The sequence below is a fragment of the Notolepis coatsorum genome, assembly GCF_963971535.1.
Source record: "Notolepis coatsorum genome assembly, chromosome: 4".
Taxonomy (NCBI): domain Eukaryota; kingdom Metazoa; phylum Chordata; class Actinopteri; order Aulopiformes; family Paralepididae; genus Notolepis; species Notolepis coatsorum.
The window spans coordinates 208795079-208812395 of record NC_140168.1 but is presented as its reverse complement, the minus strand read 5'-3'; positions in this window follow the sequence as shown (position 1 = coordinate 208812395).

The window sequence follows — 17317 nt, the reverse complement described above, 5'->3', positions numbered from 1 at the left end:
AGCCCCAGTAAGGTCTCAGTTTGTTACATTCCCAGAACATGTGGAGCAGGCTACCTGTCTCCGTTGAGCACCTAGGGCAAAGGTCAGAGATAGCGTCATTCATCCTGTGAAGTCTTTCCGGCGTAAAATAGGTCCTATGGAGAATGTTAAATTGCATACGTTTATGTCGAGTGTTATATGAAAAAGATAGTGCGGACTCACATAGTGATTCCCATTCATCTTCTTCAAAGGTACAGTCCAGGTCCCGCTCCCATTTGTTCTTGGCGTTTAGGGGTATTATTTCTGTAAAGGTCAGAAATCTATTATATGTTAATGATAGGATGCCTCCAGTGTGAATAACTCCTTTTAGAATATCATCTATGAGGAGGGGTTTTGGAAGAGTGGAGTTTCCTCCCTGACCTGTACCTATGAAGTGTCTGACCTGTAGATATTTGTAGAAATTAGAAAGTGGAAGGTGCCGCGTAACTGTTCAAAGGACATAAGTATGTTATTATCATATATATTATATATGTATATGTTGTGTCTGTCCACTGTCTGTTACTTTGTTACCCCCCCCCCCTCTATGTAAAGCGACCTTGGGTCCCTTGAAAGGCGCTATATAAAATGAAGTTATTATTTATCATATAGGTCCCCAAAAGTTTTAATTCCCTGAGTGTACCACTTCTTGGTGATGCCATCTCTAAGTGATTCTGGTAAAGCTGGACTGTTGTGGAAGGGAGTCTTCCTGTGAAATGCATAAAGCTACCAAGATGTGTCTGAATCTCAAACCATGTTGGTGCTGTGTGTTTAATAAATGGGTTTTATTCTATTCTTCAGGGTGTGGTACGACCGGATAAAAGGAATTCCGGCCAGCGGCACGTCCATCGTATGGCATTGTTCTGTTTGTCTCCAGGCAGGGGAATTAGTCGACTCATTCTGCCAAATCCACAGAGCCCTCGTCTGTGCAGCCCAGTAGTAACGTTGGAAGTCCGGGAGTTTCAGTCCACCACACTGGGGGGAATTATATCGGGTTTTAATTTTACTTCTAGGGACCTTCCTCCTCCATATGAATGCAGATATTATCCTTTGTAATTTCTTGAAGAAGTTCTTATGTATAGATATAGGGAGGGTTTGAAAAAGGTAGAGACATTTAGGAAGGACGTTCATCTTAATGCAGTTCACACGTCCGATTAGCGAGAGAGGTAGCTGCATCCATCTATCTAGGTCCTTCTCCACTTTTTTAAGTAGTCCGTCCTATTTTTTGATCAGCAGAATAGTTAATTGCTGCTAGAGTGGTTTGTTTACCCTTGTTTTATACTTGTTATTTTGTAAAATACAATACCTTTATTTATTTTGTATTTAAATATATTAGGGCTGTCAAAATGAATGCTTTAACTTGAGATTAATTTAAATTATTTAAAGCATTAAAATAATATAATCTAGATTAATCTATGGAGTGAAACATCTTCAATGTTCTGAACTTTCAGGAGTATATTTGCTTGTTATTTTTTTTGCGAGAGAAACTGTATTCAAAGAAAGCTATTAAAATAGTCTTTGATACTTTCTTTGTGTTGATTTTACATTAATTCCATGATTTTACTCAAGTAAATATCTCTTACAAGCTTCCTTCCGTCTTAAGTAGAAAAATGCCATTTTTAATCTAGATTAATTACAGAAAATTGTGAGATTAATTAGTTAATTATTTTTAATCAATTGACAGCACTAAAATATATAGATGTGTACCTTTTTTAGTTAATTTGTTAAATAAACATATTTTTTTAATAAACATAACATTGGTGCGGCTGGGTGGCGCAGTGGGCAAGGCGCTCGCCACCAACGCAGGAGATACTGGTATCGAGCCCAGCTCTCTGCGTTGCTTCCGGCCTGGCCGGCCGTCGTACTAACACAATTGGGAGTGTTAGAGGGTGGGAAAGCCGGTGGGTGGGTCCTGGTCGTTGTAAACGCCGACTCCTACAGTTCGGTCGGGGCGCCTGCTCAGCGAGAAAAGGATCTAAGGGGGGTAGTGTGATCCTTCCACACGTTACACCCTCTCAGTGAGAGTCCGCGCTGCCAGGTGAAAAGAAGCGGTTGATTGGCTACACATGTGTCGGAGGAAGCATGTGATAGCCTCCACTCTCCCAGACCGACTGTAGGGGGTAGAGTGCGCAGCGACCAGGAAGGGGATTGGGAATTGGCATAACGACTAACATTGGGATGGGAGAAAAATTAAATAAAAAATAAACATAACATTTATTGAAAGATATGTGTGTGACTGTGTATAATAATAATAATAAATAATAACTTTATTTGTATAGCACTTTTCATACAGAGGTTGCAGTTCAAAGTGCTTCACAACAGTAAAAAATACAGGCATAAGCGAGCAAGGTAAGGCAAATCACAGTTCTTCAGTAATACAAATAATAAAATAGAGTAGATTAGATTAAAAAGTGCAGTTTAAAATAGGCTAAAATAATCAAATAGAATGGACAGTAGAAAAGTGTGATAAGATTGTTCATTAAAAAATATATAACAGAGCAGTGTATCGCTCTTAGTACTTTGAGTTTCTTTACAAAGTTCTAACATACAACAGAGCATCGCTCTAACATACAACAGAGCAGTGCATCGCTCTTAACACTGAGTTTCTTTACAAAGTTCTAACATACAACAGAGCAGTCCGTCGCTCTAACATACAACAGAGCAGTCCGTCGCTCTAACATACAACAGAGCAGTCCGTCGCTCTAACATACAACAGAGCATCGCTCTAACATACAACAGAGCAGTCCGTCGCTCTAACATACAACAGAGCAGTCCGTCGCTCTAACATACAACAGAGCAGTCCGTCGCTCTAACATACAACAGAGCAGTCCGTCGCTCTAACTTACTCTTACTCTTACCTACACGACAAATCTCTTAACTTTGAGTTTCTTTACAAAGTTTTGAATTACGGTTTTGAATTACAACAGACATATGAATTTGATTGGAAGTGTATGAAAGTAGGTAGGGTAAGAGAATAGTGCAGGTAAGTAGGTAATAAAGTAATAATAATACATTATTTATTTATTAGATATTACGTTTTCGAATTCTTTTTTACAACTGGGGTAGGTAGGTAACATTTTTAGACTAAAGTACCGAAAGAAGTACCGTTGGGTACCGTTATCGATTCACAGGTACCGGTATCGGTTCAAATGTGAACGGTACCCATCCCTAGGTACAATATGGATGGAGGGGATCACGTCTGCAGTAGTGGCTGTAGCTTTGCTAATATTTTTAGTCAGCCGTTCACACGGATCGAGGATGATCAAGATGTTTTCAACCAGAGTCCATTGGTCGGCGTTGGGTGTTGCTGGCAACTTGTATTCTACAGCATAAGCTGCGATAGCTTGCTTCTGCTTCACCAGACTCTGGAGCATGTAGAATGTACTGTTCCAACGTGTGGCCACGTCTTGTTGGACTCGTGATTTAGTTATTTTCAGGGCCACCATTAACTCTTCCAGGCGGGTGGTCGCTACTTGGGAGTGCTTAAAGTGTCCAACAATCTTCCGACCGATGGCAACACAGTCAATCACAGCTCTTTGGCTCAGCACAGCCTCGTTCACAGCCAGCTGTAAGGTGTGGGCCATGCAGCCCAGGCTATCAACATTGTAATCCTCCATAGCCTTTGCCATGCGTTGTCTCTTAGGACAACATGGACTAGGGCTGGACGGTATGGTCTAAAATGTATATCACGGTATAATTTGAAGCATAAACGGTAATGGTATATATCACGGTATATTAACTTATCTTAAAATGTCTATATAAATGCTTCTGAAGGGGTAAAACACTGTTATGGCAGCTATTACTGTACTCTTGTATTACTAGGACATATTTCACACAGTACAGAGGTATTTTAAGAACATCTATTGTGCAAAACTGCAATAGAAAAATGCAAAACCTTTTCTCAAGTGTCTGCAGGCAGGTAACGTAACGCGTATCTTGGATCCAGTGCTTTGGCCATGTCTTTAAAGCCCTTTCGATCGACAGTTTGAAAAGGAACCATATCATTACACAAGTAAACAGTGACAGCGTTTGTTATGTCGGTCCACCGCTGGCTTTTTTTGTCGTTTAACTTAACTTAAAACGTAAATAATAAAATGATTCTGTTACAGCTGCTGAGCTATACTATAGCTAATGTCCATCAATATCTTCCTTTTTAATGAAATAGGTTTAAGAATCGAATCAGGATTGTTAGCAGAGAGAGAGGGGGATGGGGGAGACGGAGTGAGAGGGAGGGAGGGAGGGGGCTGCTGCTATAGTGGAGCTAACGTTGGCAGCCCCCTGTCTCCCCCACCCCCAATGGTTGGCTTGCTGAGGCTACATCAACACAGGCTGCTAGGAGTGGAGCTAACGTTAGCTTTCTGAGGCTACATCAACAGTTAACATTACATAAGGTTTTAGCGCGAAGCGGGCATTTCAGAATGGAGCGGATGCAAAGCATGTTAGACGATTGGACCCGTCGCAGAGTTTACATTACACATAGAAACTACACGACTCGCGAGAGAAGTTGTCACCCAGCTGTGTGCAACGCAGGGCTGAAGAGCTAGTTCGCTTCTAGAATTGAAGGTCCGCTCTGTTCCGTGTCTATTATGAAATGACAATTGCGCGTTGACACGCCCACTACGCAAAGCCTCTGTGCTCCTAAATAATTTTTCCAGTTCGCACATATCTATTTTGCGAGTGAAATGGTCACACTGTAGAGCCATGCCTCAGCAAGCTAACGTTAGCTCCACTTAGCAGCCCCCTCCCTCCACACTGTGGTTACATCATTGCTACTTTAGAGTTGCTCTACCGGTCACAAGGTATAGTCAAAATCCATACCGTGGCGCAAATTCATACCGTTTATACCGTCCACCCCTAACATGGACCATCTCTTTCGTTATGTTCCATTTCCATTAGCTACAAAAGCCAAACGGATCATATCGGCAGTGTGTGAACCTGGTAGTTCCTGAGAATGCAACACCGCTCTGTACGGTTTGAAATCTTTGTCCAGCCACTGCGCCGTCAGACCTAGCATGCTGACGGAGTTAACATCACAGGTCCATATGTGCGTGGTGAAACTTACGTGCCGTGCATCGTTGTCTATCAGAGCATGAAGGAGTAAGGCGATCTCATCATACTTGGCTTGTAAACACTCCTCTGCAAAGTGACGGCGGCTTGGAATTATGAACCTGGGCCCTCATTTATCAATAATGCGTAGAAAGTGTTCTATTTTCGTTCCTACACAAGGAATTTAGAATGTTTCTACGCACAGAAAAATCGGGATTTATCAACCGTGCGTACACGGGTCCTATGCACACTCCGTATTGATAAATACCCGTCTATGCTCGTGCATGATTATCCATATATGGTAATGAAACACACCCATGGGATATGGAAAAATGGACTAAGCCGAGCGAACTCTTGAGAAACTTCACGAGCAAGATTGTTCACGGAGGTCTAAAACCAACTAATTTAACGCACTGTCGAACCAAGAAGACACAACGCGTGTTATGGGAGAAATACGCGACCGGCTGACGGACTTGTACACGTGATGTTGGATATCAACGACTCCCTAAAGACCATTGTTGCCTGGGCACTGGGCAGCGCAAAATACTAATAAAGACCGTTAACCTGTTTGGCGTTGGTGTCATAATAACAATGCTTATGCTGGAATATGAATGCCTTTTTTTGTTTCGTTCTTTTAAAGTTCGATTGGCTACCTGGTATAATATGATTTGTAGAGGCATACAATCTATTTTGATGTCGGTATTAGGTAGCCTATATAAATGATATATAATAGCATAGCCTATTATGGAACAGTAACTTGTGCATATAACGCATGGCACAGACACAGGAGCCCTGCGAAGCCTGCATACAGTAAACAAACTTGATTGTTAATCTAACTGTTGTCCTTGTATCTTTACGCTTATGAAAACATTAAATAATATGTATAGGCTATAGGCCCTCGTTTGGCCATAAATAATAGCCTATTCTCAAATGGCTATCCGCTGTGGGCTATCTCCTCGCTGACGGACCAGTAGCCTTTATCATATCATTCATGTCTCCAAGGAATCGTGGGGCTCTGGGGAAGAAAGGTTGGGAACCCCTGCTATAGCCTATATCCTTTATAATGTTATAGGCTATTTTATTTACAGTAGTCTATTTATGATTTGTTTCCATAGCCGGTCTCTGACAGTTATGCATGTGGCTGAGACGGATCGGGATTAGAAGCTGCTAGGAAACTGCTTCTCGGCTACGAATCAAAGCCACGATTGAAAATAATGTAATTCCAATAGCCTATCTATGACAATAATACGAGAGCATACAAGAACAATGAATCTCACTGCCATGGAGCCTACACCATGTGTATGTGATCAATAAAAACTCGAACTTGAATTCCATCACGTCTGTGCGGGAAATATAAACGTGCACTGAAAAGTTACAGTATGTAGATGGTTTATTATTTGTATGACAGTCAGTAATCAGTTTTATTTAATGAATTGAAAACAGCATTGATACGTAAAAGCAAACTGGCAATAGAAAAGATGTTCAAAATAATAGTTCCCTTAAAACACTAACGCTATTAAATAAAAAATATACAGTGGAGTTTTCTTTTGAATCCCTGAATATCTTGCATGGGTAGATTTACATAAAACTGCTCTATGAGCTCTTGTCTGTATTGCTGTGGCGTTTTGGAGGTGGCTGTTCCACGTCTGACATGCGTCAGGTCTTGGGGGTTCCAGCAGCGGGATGCCATTTCTGATGGCCAGATTATGGACCACACTGCAAGCCATGACGATGTGGCAAACCTTTTCAGGCGGTACACTGCAGCGTGCCCCCTGTGCCAGACAGGCAGAGCCTCAGCAGGCAAATTGCACGCTCCACGGTGACTCTTGTGCGCGAGTGTGCCCGGTTGTAGATGCGCTCCTGTTGGGGTTGATCAGAGGAGTCATCAGCCATGGCTTCAGTAGATGGCCCCCATCCCCTGCATTTAAGTGATATTTTAATTACAGATACCCCAGTAATAACATTACAATTGAATGCGTTCCTCCCGGCCACGGGCAATGACTTATCAGCCAAATGCAACGATAAATAAATAAGATGCATTCATTTGGAAAGACCTATTCCAAATGCTATTTATAGGGTTTGACAATAATTACACTAATGTCGCTATTTTACAATGAACTATAATGAATTACGGGTCATACCGAACACGCCAGTGTTGAAACGAATGCACGAAAGCTTATTTCCGCGTTGCAGTCTACGTTGCAGCGTACGCACCATTGATAAATGAGGGCCCAGGGCTCTAAAGGACGAAGTAGCCGACAGAATCCTTTGTCTTCAACGAGGGAAAGGGCTGGTCGTCAAGTGCCATCATTTCTGTGATCAAGTTAGAGATCGCTTGAGCCCTTGGGTCATTTCTGTCAAACTTCTTTAATTTTGCAAACGCCTCGTCAATAGGTACAAGCCCCACCGGTTCCTTTGCAGCTGGCTTTGGATTTGCAGCAGCTTTAGCTGCTCGTGCGTCGTCGTAGGCTTTTAACACACCATCGTAGCGGTGGTGATGTTGCAGGTGACTTATTATGTTGGATGTGTTATAGCTTGTTGCCCTTTTCCCTCCTCGTGGAACTTCTGTTTTGTTACAAATAGCAAGCAAACGGTTTTCCTCTGAAACTTTTAAAAAGTTCCACACTACTGACGCCATGTTTGTTTCCTATCCGTGCTGCTTCTGAAAGTTACGTCACTACGTCACAGCCAGGCATGAGAAAGGGAGCGCTGGATTTGTGAAAAACGCCCTCTTCCTAAACCACACGCCATCAGTCGTACCACAGTACTGGCAAAACGGGAGGAGCCTACAGTAAAAACAAACGCCCTTCATCCCAATCCACCCACACGTCATTTTAACCAAAAAATATATTATATATTATCGGAGCTATCAATAATTGTATCTGGTTTATCGGGATGATGTCATAATTGCTGACAGACGTGTACACGTACGGTGATGTCGGATATGATATATAACCATTGCTGCCTGGGCAGCGCAAACACTAATAAAGACCGTGCTGGAATATGACTGCCTTTTTCCGTGTTGTTTGATTAATACCCAGGGATTAAAGTTCTCCTCAATTTTATTCCAAATCGCGACGGATTTTCCGTCAATTTTCTACCTGCTGCATATGATTTCTATAGGCATACAATCTATTTTGATGTCAGTATTGGGTAGCCTATATAAACAATAATACGAGAGCATATACAAGAACAATGAATCTCACTGCCATGTATGATGTAGCCTGCCTATGTGATCAAGACAAACTGAATTCCATCATGTTTGTGTGCGGGAGCTCACAAGGCTGTTGTCACAATGGGTGGTACAGTAATAACAGTCTACACAATATCACGATGGACCATGCCATGTAGCCTATGTTCTATTATGACATGATCTGTGACGACAAATGTTCTAGAATGTTTGATTATGACACCATACTCTGACAGCATGCCTATGATCAATAAAAACGCGAACTTGAATCCCATCATCATATTTACATAGTCTGTCCACTATCTTTATTACTTTGTTATTCCCCCCCCATCTATGTAAAGCGACCTTGCATGGGTCTCTTGAAAGGCGCTATGTAAAATGAAGCTATTATTATTGTTGTTGTTATTATTATTATCATGTCTGTGTGCTGAGCTCAGTGAAGTTTCAACGGAGCGAGGTAATCTATTCTAATCAACAAATTGAAGTAGAAAGCATTCCGTTGTGGCCAATCTTATTTGGAAACATGACACAAAATAATAGTATGTCGCTTTTTATTGGAAACAATATTTAATGGCGTTTGGAGGTGGGTGTTCTGCTTCTGCCCCCCGTGCCAAACAAGCAAGCCAACCTCTTGTTCCCGCATGAGCCCGTTATAATTACACTACTGTCGCTATTTTACAATGAACTATAATGAATTACGGGTCATACATTGATTGATTGATTGATTGATTGATTGATTGAAAACTTTATTTAACAGATTGCAGAATGGGTACAATACAGTACGGCTCAATACACACAATTGTTAAGGGGATGCAGACCAGAGAAAGACTTTTGTCTTGTTTACATCAGGGTCCCCCAACTCGAGTCCTCGATATCCTCGCGGACGGACCAGTATACCATTATATCATATCATATTCATATTCATATCATAGTTTACTCTATCAGCCTACCAGCATGTAATACGTTCTTTGTTAGAACTCAACTCGTTATTATTTTGCGCATAGATTGCAGAAATACGGGGACGTTTTGATTTAGGCTTTGACACAGAATACAAGTCATGATATCACCCACACGATATATGCTCTGTGTCCAGAGCATGTATGCTTTTCATTCATTTAAGACACATTTATTGCAAGGGTTTTGTATACACATACACTCAACAAATAACCTCTGTCTGTTCTCGTTGCAATGCGTTTATATCGTGGGTGTTCATATGACTTGTCGCTAACATGTGACTTTAGATAATCACACTTCAACTGGCCATTTTCATTGTTGGGCATTGGATTGAATTAACATCTCTTTTGTCTCTTGTTATCTTGATTAACCGCTGTCACAGTCCTGAGAGCATTCTCATGGCCCAAACTGCCCCCAGGCTCTACCACACCTTTTGGCATTCTGTTCACATTCCAAGTTAATTTTATACCACAACCCAAACGTTCTGGGTTCTCTGGTCTTGTTAGACCTGAGAATCATGCTACCATTCTGACATCTGTCACTTTCTGTCTGTAATTGCCTTATTGACTGTCACCTATGCTTGGCTGCTGTCACTCTGTGGTACATGTGGAATGTTGGGAATGCAGACCTTAAATAACTCCTGTTCTCTTCTGTTCCTCGTCAGCTCGGTACCAGGACAAGTGCTGCTGTAACTTGTACCCTGTCTGTATTCTATTGTTTTGCTGTTCTCTCAGTTGACGCCCTGCCTCTTTCTGTTTACCTGGCTGCTCTGGAGTTTTCCTATTAAAGAGGATACACCTTGTGAAGAGCAATACCACCTCTCCGTCTCCTTATTTGCCACAACCACTGGAACTCCAATATCTTACCTCGTAACAAAACTGAGTAATTCAAGTATTGAGCTTGGATCCAGACTCTTTTATTTATACTAGTTTGTTGTGTCAAATTCAAAGCTATTTTCTATCAACAATGCAGTAATTAAAAGTGTGCATGTTTGCTTGAATGATGACCAGAATATATGCTCTTAACTAACCCTTTTAACCGTGTTGTTTACATTGAGCACATACACTTGGCTTATATGTTATGGCTCTATAGAGAAAGACAGATATTGTTAATACCTGGCTTATATGTTATGGGTCTAAGAAATTATATAATAATAACTAGCATATACTGTATGTTATGGGTCTATAGAGAAATACATTATGTAATTAATACCTGTCTTATATGTTATGAGTTTATAGATAAAGACATATATATATATATATATATAGTTAATACCTGGTTTATTATGGGTGTGTGCGCTGGGTGCGTGAATATTAAAGGCAACCAACTTGTGTTCAGCTATTCTCTGATTGGCCGCGACCCCCCGCCCCCTTTTGCCGCGAGCCGGCAGCCAAGCGGCAGCCGTCCCACGTCCCAAATGAAATCCAAGGAGCAAGCGGCAGCGCGGGCAACCAACTTGTGTACCAACCAACTTGTGTTCAGCTGCGGCAGCAGTGGAGCGCTGCTGACTGATTATGAAATGCGCTGAACTAGAAAGCATAACGCTATTATGTTTCGCGTTTTTAACAACCAACTACCAGATTCACTCGTCACTGTACATCACTTCTGAAGTATAAACAAAACCCATACAGTTATGAAATGCGCTGAACTAGAAAGCGTAACGTTATTATGTTTCGTGTTTTTAACAACCAACTACCAGATTCACTCGTCACTGTACATCACTTCTGAAGTATAAACAAAACCCATACAGTTATGAAATGCGCTGAACTAGAAAACGTAACGCTATTATGTTTCGCGTTTTTAACAACCAACTACCAGATTCACTCGTCACTGTACATCACTTCTGAAGTATAAACAAACTATACTGCTGTGACGATTTGTCACTGTACATCACTTCTGAAGTATAAACAAAGCCCATACAATTTTTTAGATGAATGATTGTGGATATAATATAGAAAACACATCATTATGATATTGTCAGATGGCGCAAAATACAATGGTGAGTGAGAAATATATCTCCAGTGATAAAACCCAGTGCTCTATGTCTCTATGATACACAGCGTGGATGGGCTTTCAGAGGGAGAGGCATGCATGTACATAATTTCACCATAATCAAATACAGACATAATTGTGGATTATTGTACAATGGTCTTCTTACTGGCAGCAGAAAAGCATGATTTGTTTCTATACATATTTTTACTTTCAACTTTTTAGAAAGGTGTTCCACATGGCCCATGGGTGTAAAAAGAGAGCTTATTATTTAACCAAATCCCTAAATATTTATATAACTATTTACATTTTAGAACCCCGAAGTATATTATGAATACTAATATTAGGAGTATTTCTCACACATGACCTTGAAAATGAAATATACTTTGTTTTATCGGAATCTAAGATAAGCTTTTGTTTTAAGATAGGAGGTGTACTGTATGTCAAATGTCGGTCATGTGGTGGAAGAGTTTAGCACAGTCACACAACAGAACACCAGTGTTTCTAGTAGATATGTTTATACATATTACATAATCCACACTGACAATAACAGTAGTTACATAATCCACACTGACAATAACAGTAGTTACATAATCCACACAGACAATAACAGTAGTTACATAATCCACACTGACAACAACAGTACAGTTACACACACCACGTGATGACACCGGGCCACAGTTACACACACCACGTGACGACACCGGGCCATGCGAGGCGCGATTGGCCAGTATGCTATATAACTACCTATATGCTTATTACAATATACGTCAGGGTCTCAAGATGAAAACATTTACAAGCTTTGTTCTGTTTGACCAGTGATCAACAATGGCACCGCATTCAAATCTACTGTCTAACATCCTGGAGGAGTTAAGAAAGGAGGAGCTGAACAAGTTCCGGTGGTATTTGAACCAAGAGGTCCTGAAGGGCTACCCTCCCATCCCGAGGGGCCATCTGAAGAATGCTGACATACAGGACGTGGTGGATCTGATGGTGGAGCACTATTCTGATGTAGCTGTGAAGATTACAGAGCAGATACTGAAGGATCTCAACAGGATTGATCTGGTGGCAGATCTAAAAGCAGGTATTCATGTCAGCCTCTACCTCTTTTATCTTTGAATAAATATGTGTATGCCTTTAGCTTTCAGTGATTTTCTCTCTTGCCTCTGAGATAGATGTTTAAAGGGACAGTTCACATTTTTAGGAAAAGAAGAAAATAATAATAACAAAAATTCAAAATCTTTATTTTTTCTTGCAGTGCGAATGGATTTAAAGGTCACTGTTTATCCTCACTGTGTAGCTATATCACAAAAACTACAATTCAAACATAAATTAATACTTGATGTTGGATTGGCCACTCACCTTCGGAAAAGTAATGCCTTTGCAACTGTTGTCATTCAGACAGTAGTTGTAGCAGAGAGTGTCTGGGGCTCGGAGGCCATCGCAGCCACACTGGGGAGCAAACAAGTGACTGTGAGCAACTAGCAGGTGATTATCATTAAAATGACACCCGTGGCCCGTGAGGCAGGACGTGAGAATACTGAGAATATCCACAATGGGTTCAACCTTCAACTCTGCATCTAAGAAGCACATCTTTCACATCTGCAAAAACATTTACACGTATACATACCGTAAATCCTCTAATAGAGGAGGGGCCTTCAATAAAGGAGGGGCCTCTCATAATGGACGGGGGTTTGATGCATTTAGACAAACACAGGCCGGTCTCTAAAGGTAGCAAAAAAAAGTATTTTTTTGTATTTTTCGTGCCGTGATATAGAATGAGATAAACTCTTGCCAATGGAAATCAAGTGCTGCCTCCCGCTACAGTGACTACCGTACATTAACGTTTCCCTCTGGTTAGCTTTAGCGCTAGCTAACGTTGTCATAATATCTAGATCTGTGGTGTCGGCTGGATGACGTTGACTTCGTTTGCAAACGTTAACGTTCGCTATCTATATGGCGTTGGCAGACGAGGCTGGCGTTGTCCAGTTGACACATTACAGATCATGATGCTATGATAACGTTAGTAGCTAAAAGCTACTGCATGTCAACAACTCGTTTACTGAGGAAGTCGAGAAGGTACCACACGCTAAACCGTCCCCGGACCCCGTAACCTATAGACAGTTCCAACTTTAGTGTGTGAATTACGTTAATCCCACAATTACTCAACTGCACTCAATATTTAAATACCAATGCTAGTCTAAATAAATGTAGTAGACAGACAATGTCCATGTGTCATTTTTAGAAATCAAGGCCTGCCTCTTATATAAGCCTCTCTCTAATAAAGGCCTGGTGCTCTTTGCAGCTGAGGTAAATACCGTCCTATATTTGAGGATGTACGGTAAATGTTAGTGCAGTCAGCTTCCCAGTGAGTGAGTCCTACACGACGAGGGTCATTTCAGTTAACCCTTTCACTGCCACACGACAGAAGGTTAATCACACAACCGACTATCACACAACCGCGGAGCTAATGATGCTAATGATGGAGCATCGGCGTTGGTTGTGTGATAGTAAAGGGCTAACCTTCTGTATTGTCACAGTGAAAGGGTTAACGGGGGGGAAAGGGCTTGATTCACATCCTAAATCTGCGGACGTCAGGCTGATATACAGCTGCACTGACGCGTAGCGCGGGGGGGAAGACGGACGAGGGGGGGCGGGGGGGAAGACGGACGAGGGGGGGCGGGGGGGAAGACGGACGAGGGGGGGCGGGGGGGAAGACGGACGAGGGGGGGCGGGGGGGGAAGACGGACGAGGGGGGGCGCGGGGGAAGACGGACGAGGGGGGCGGGGGGGGAAGACGGACGAGGGGGGGCGGGGGGGAAGACGGACGAGGGGGGGCGCGGGGGAAGACGGACGAGGGGGGGCGGGGGGGGAAGACGGACGAGGGGGGGCGGGGGGGGAAGACGGACGAGGGGGGGCGGGGGGGGAAGACGGACGAGGGGGGGCGCGGGGGAAGACGGACGAGGGGGGGCGGGGGGGGAAGACGGACGAGGGGGGGCGGGGGGGAAGACGGACGAGGGGGGGCGCGGGGGAAGACGGACGAGGGGGGGGCGGGGGGTAAGACGGACGAGGGGGCGCGGGGGGGAAGACGGACGAGGGGGGGCGGGGGGGAAGACGGACGAGGGGGGGGCGGGTGGGATGTCGGAGCAGTGATCTGTGGTCGTAGCCCAGACGCTGCTCTGCTGTTACAGAGATGATTCACCCGGAGGTGAACAAAATCAGCACCAAGATCAAATGTTCTCAAACTCACTGCAAATATAGGTCAATAGTATATACAAATATAGGTCAACAGTATATACATATATAGGTCAACAGTATATACATATATAGGTCAACAGTATATACATATATCGGTCAATAGTATATACATATATAGGTCAATAGTATATACATATATAGGTCAATAGTATATACATATATAGGTCAACAGTATATACATATATCGGTCAATAGTATATACATATATAGGTCAACAGTATATACATATATAGGTCAATAGTATATACATATATAGGTCAATAGTATATACATATATAGGTCAACAGTATATACATATATAGGTCAATAGTATATACATATATAGGTCAACAGTATATACAGTATATACATATATATACATATATAGGTCAATAGTATATACATATATAGGTCAATAGTATATACATATATAGGTCAACAGTATATACATATATAAGTCAATAGTATATACATATATAGGTCAATAGTATATACATATATAAGTCAATAGTATATACATATATAGGTCAACAGTATATACATATATAGGTCAATAGTATATACATATATAGGTCAACAGTATATACATATATAGGTCAATAGTATATACATATATAGGTCAACAGTATATACATATATAGGTCAATAGTATATACATATATAGGTCAATAGTATATACATATATAGGTCAATAGTATATACATATATAGGTCAACAGTATATACATATATAGGTCAATAGTATATACATATATATGTCAATAGTATATACATATATAGGTCAACAGTATATGCATATATAAGTCAATAGTATATACATATATAGGTCAACAGTATATACATATATAAGTCAATAGTATATACATATATAGGTCAATAGTATATACATATATAAGTCAATAGTATATACATATATAGGTCAACAGTATATACATATATAGGTCAATAGTATATACATATATAGGTCAACAGTATATACATATATAGGTCAATAGTATATACATATATAGGTCAACAGTATATACATATATAGGTCAATAGTATATACATATATAGGTCAATAGTATATACATGACCTGACCTTTAAGTCTCATATAAATAAGGCCATGAAAACGTCATTCTTCCACCTAAGAAACATAGCGAAAGTAAGACCTTTCGTAAATAAAAAGGATGCAGAGAAACTTATTCATGCTTTTGTATCAAGTCGGCTTGACTATTGTAATGCACTGTTCACTGGTCTTCCCAAAGCAACCATTGGGAAGCTTCAGCTTATCCAAAACTCTGCAGCTCGATTACTAACTCATACAAGGAGAAGAGAACATATCACTCCAGTCCTGGCCACTCTGCACTGGCTTCCAATAACTCATAGAATTGATTTTAAGGTCCTTTTCCTAACATATAAAGCTCTTAATGAGCAAGGCCCAAAATACATAGCAAATTCCCTAGTTAGTTATCTGCCCTCAAGAACGCTACGGTCATCCACTACAGGTTTACTAGACACGCCCAGAAACCAAAAAAGGATAGGAAGTATGGCATTTGCCAACTATGCCCCAAAACTATGGAACACACTACCAACACACATCAGAAACGCCAGCTCTATACACATTTTTAAAGGAAAATTAAAAACGTACCTATACAGTCTAGCTTACAAATAGTTATGGCTTGGAAAAACCTGATGGATCCATGAGGCTAGGATAAGCCTTGTGGACCCAACTTTTTAGATGAAGGAACGGGTACATAGGAGACACGCCTCCAGTTTTTCAAAAGTTTTTGACACGCCTCAGCTTCTGAGCTGAAGGCGTGTTTTTGCGGACCTCCCAAACTTTCAAACTTTTTAGATGAAGGAATGGGTACAATAGGAGACACGCCTCCAGTTTTTCAAAAGTTTTTGACACGCCTCAGCTTCTGAGCTGAAGGCGTGTTTTTGCGGACCTCCCAAACTTTAGACTGTTTTCTTTATACGTTTTTCTTTTTCTTTCTTTCTACCACAAGACGCGGCCACTGATGGATCCATGGGACTTGGATAAGTCCTGTGGACCCAACTCTGGCCACTGACCACATGAGCGAACGGGTACATACGCACACAATACACGGCCACTGATGGATCCATGGGACTTGGTAAAGCACTATGGACCCAACTATGACCACTGATAAAAACGTAACTACACTAGCGTTATAAGAGCTAAACATTGCTACCTACCATACAAGTGTATTGGTTTAGTGCACTTCCGGTTGCCACTGAGCGGAAATGTTTGTGCGGACCTGTTCTCCCAAACTGGTAAGCAAATGACTGTTTTTACGTTATTTTCATTTTTACGTTACTATTATTATTATTATTTTTTTTTAAACATTGATCTTAACTGATCACTATGACTTTATTGCTTTTATCGTTATATATGCCTATAATTGTGTACAGCACTTTGAGCTACATGACATGTATGAAAGGTGCTTTATAAATACTTACTTACTTACTTACTTACTTACATATATAGGTCAATAGTATATACATATATAGGTCAACAGTATATACATATATAGGTCAATAGTATATACATATATAGGTCAATAGTATATACATATATAGGTCAACAGTATATACATATATAAGTCAATAGTATATACATATATAGGTCAATAGTATATACATATATAGGTCAATAGTATATACATATATAGGTCAATAGTATATACATATATAGGTCAACAGTATATACATATATAGGTCAACAGTATATACATATATAGGTCAACAGTATATACATATATAGGTCAATAGTATATACATATATAGGTCAACAGTATATACATATATAAGTCAATAGTATATACATATATAGGTCAATAGTATATACATATATAAGTCAATAGTATATACATATATAGGTCAA